Genomic DNA, 3,779 nt, shown 5'->3' on the forward strand with positions numbered 1-3,779 from the left:
GAGCTTTAAGGCATTCTCGAGGTTTTCTTTAGAATGTGAGGGCTGAATGTTTCGAGTTAGTGACTCTGCATACTGCAGGCATTGAGTCACCGCCACAGATACAGGGGTCATTTGCACACTAAACCTATACAACACTGCTACGCACGCACGCGCGCACACATGCACAGAAGGTGGCATATGGCATAAATTGTTCACACGCCCCTTACACAGACAGAGCTTCACACAGACACACCCATAGTAGAAGTACTTTTTACAAAGCCCCCGACAGCATGCATTCTCTTTCACGCCCACTCTTATAAAAATCCCGGGCACACCCCCTTCCGTACAAAGCACCCAGCACTGACGCAGGCAATTGGGATAAGACAACAGTGTCTCAGCCGTGTTCCTAAGGGAATACTAAAAGCAGCCTCTGTCCCCACACAAAAAGCATCCCAGTCACAGGGCACAACTTACACACCAGAAGTCGAGCATGCTAAACTGAACAAATACAGCCAGCTTCTCAGTCGTCTACTCAGACGGAGAAGTGGCATCCCGTTAATACGCTGCGCAAGCCCTTTGTACGCCTGTGTGCTTGGTTCGTAGTAGGCACATACATCCCTGCTGGTCAACCGAGGTACGTTTTTTAGAAGGAGACTGTACATCATACGAACCCTGGGGCGTATCTAGCCTATCTACCAGAGAGGAAAAAATGTATACAAAAGACATTCCCATTAAACCTCTTGAACACAAGACATCCCCATTAAAACACACACACACAAACACACACAGGCTTTCCATTTCATGCTTAAACACACCCATAGCCTGTGCATATGCAGAGAAAGAAATCATAGCATGCACAGCCCAATCTATGCCCTCCAGTTGCACAGAAGCATTTCGGACACACCCCCAAACTCAATAAGACTCATCCTTTGCTGGTGCAGAGGGGAAAGTCCTTGGCATGCACCGTCCGCTGGAAAACTTTCCGCATGTTCCCCTGTCCCTGCACGAACCACAGTCCAGTGGCAGAGATCCTGCTTTAGCCCACAGAAAGCCCAGATCTGGTCCCCGTTATCTCTAGTTAAGGGGTCATCATGAGAAGCAGGACTGGGAAAGGCCTCCACCGGAGACCCCGGAGAGCCACTCCTAGTCACAGGAGGGCACTCTGTGGGATCGACAGTCTGAGCTGTCCTATGTTCGTGCTTCCCCGCCCAATGTTGGAGAGAAACTCCAATGCCATTTGTAAAAAGGAATCGATGGGGGAGCCTCCTGCCTCCCCCGAAACCCATGGGAGTCCCCCACATTTGTCCATCAGGAGCAGAAGCGGCGTGACATTCCGGGTGCCGCTTTTGGAGCCCGCCGGTCTGTTCCCCACCACCCTCCCTGCACCAGCCGCCACGCGCCGCCTCCCGCCAAGCCGTTACCTTCTTCCAGCTCGTCCATGCTCCCGATCTTCCTGCCGCCATCGATGGTGTAAATGTAGCGAACTCCCTGAGGCAGGTTAATGTTATCAGACAGAGACCGGGTCAGGTCGGCCAGCAAGGCGTCAAAGCTCCGGAAGCGGTCCGAAGAGACGGCGTACACAATCCCCTTGAAGTAGCGGTCTCCGTTGCGGTAGAAGCGCACCTTCTTGGCTTTCTTCTCGTTGCTCAGCGCCTGTAAGGTCCTCGTCCGGTAGAAGCTGCAGTGGGCGCTGTGAGTGGGGCTGGGCAGGCCGTTCATACGGGAGCCTCGCATGTTTCTGGACGCCTTGTCTCTTTCGTCAAAGTGTCCAAAATCAAGTTCCATAGCTCGGTGAGCCCTAGAGATGTGAAGCTGAGGGGGGCGGGGGGGAGGCGGAGGGGGGCAAAGGAGAAATCACAAGTGAGTGACCACAACCTGCAGAGAGAGACAGAGAGAGAGAGAGACTGCAAAAGGGAGGTGGGCCTTGGGCTTCAGCCTGTGCTTCTGGGCGGAGGGGGGGGGAAGGCTGACGTTTCACCTTCCTCAGATGGATGGATGGAGAGAGAGGTCCATCCTGGACTGTTTGGAGATGGTTCAAGGACTGGGAAGGAGGTCTTCTAAGCAGTGCAGAGGCCCTTGAGGGACCTCTCGCTATCTCGGTATCAGTGAGGAACCTAAGGAACAGGCGACTGGAGTGGAGATGTCCAGGGGTGGCTATGCGCACCCCTCCACGAAGAGACTGCGACCGGTGCAGGGAAGTTTACTGCAGCTTATCCTAGAAAACTTTGATTGCATGTGTGTCGGTGCGTGGTGGTGGCAAAGCCCAGCACACCCAAAGCCTGGATTCGAACCCCCTGAAAGCCGAAGGACCAGCCCCACGAGAGCCTTCGACCGAATGTTGCACGGACAGAGCAGCACCTTGTGTCAGAGGGGCACTCCAGCTGGGGGACTGCGTATCGGAAGGGCCGGTGGACCTGACCAGGCGCACGGCTACCCTGCAGTGGTCTTTGTGACCAGCTGCTCGCGAAGGGAGAGCAGTCGGCCCTCCCCTCCCCCACAGACCCCTCCTAGCCATCAATCAATTTCACAGACCGTCCTTAATTCCCAAGAAAATGGAACCAGCAAGGGCAGAAAAAAACCCCCAACCCTGGCATTCAAATAGCAATAAATTAAGTTTACGTTACATGACAGTAGTTTCCTCCTCCGCATTTGTTTAACCAGGAGGGGGCTTAATTTACCCCGCCGCCCCCCAGCACTCCTCTGTCTTTATCTTTTCTTCTCTTACAGCAGGGTGTTCGTTTGTTCGTTTTTTAAAAATGTGCCAAATAGAAACCTTGACACCATGCCACCCCCAAACGGGCACCTTTCATTGTTCCGCGCTGTCATGTTATCCGTATAGGAGAGGGAGAGAAGCCGCTCAATTTGGGCAGGGGAGAAGAATGACAGTGATCACCGTGAACAGAGACAGCCGGTCCTCTGGCCACCGAAAACTTGGAACCTTTTTTTTTTTAAGAGCCCCGCAAAAGGGGGTAAAGCCCAGCTGTCAGTCTGCCACTCCGAACTATTAACATGCAGCTCACATCTGCTCGGAGCGGATTTGCCCAGCAGAACTGAGATTAAAACCCAATTTGGTACCAATCCTCGGGGAAGCTGTTGCTTTCTTTCTGCTCACCGGACCTGCTCCCGGTCCGGTCCGTCCCCCTTTTGGCTCTTTCTACAGCGGCACACTGACCCGTGGCTGACCTTCTTCCTTGCCACTGCTGTGGGACTAACCTGCCCTCTTATTTCCCTCTTCTTCTGAGCCTCCTCCGGCACTTCCCGTAGGTATAGGAGTGGTTCTGGGGGAAACAATGACATCTCAAGGCAACTTTTAAGCGAGGACTGCGGGGATGGGAAGGCACCCTCCACGCGGACGGAGCTCTCTCTCTCTCTTCCCCCTGCATCTGACGTCTTTTACTTTCTGCCTGGGGAGAGAGAGAAAAAAGATATATCGGTCTTCTAGCTCTACTTACCGGTTTTCAGCTCGCAGGGTGGAGATGCTGAAGGAGAGAAAACCAAGCACCCTCTGCCTTTGTTGTCTGAAAGCCAAGCCAGAAATGCCTGCCAGTTTGGCTGGGTCTCCTCCTAGGTCCTAGTGCCTTATGACTAGTGCAGCCCCCCTTCTCTCCCTCCCTCCCTCCCCCTCTCTCTCCCTCCCTCCGAGGTAATGCTGCCTCCTTGAGCTTCACCCTCATGATTGATTGGCCCTCGAGAATCTCCCTCCCCATATCTTAAAGAGGGCCGATGGGGAGAATTCCAGCTTGACTGTCGTAAGAGCGGAGTGGGCCAGATACTGTGGGCATTGCTTTCAAAGGAAACCT

At 53.8% G+C, this 3,779-nt stretch overlaps 1 pseudogene; it reads right to left on the reverse strand.

The window, feature by feature from the left end:
- Positions 1-1,287: 1,287 nt before the first annotated feature.
- On the reverse strand, positions 1,288-3,495 carry LOC107107565 (annotated as a pseudogene).
- Positions 3,496-3,779: the final 284 nt, after the last annotated feature.

Source organism: Gekko japonicus, unplaced genomic scaffold (genome assembly GCF_001447785.1).
Source record: "Gekko japonicus isolate JY-2015 unplaced genomic scaffold, Gekko_japonicus_V1.1 scaffold3941, whole genome shotgun sequence".
In the NCBI taxonomy this organism is placed as follows: domain Eukaryota; kingdom Metazoa; phylum Chordata; class Lepidosauria; order Squamata; family Gekkonidae; genus Gekko; species Gekko japonicus.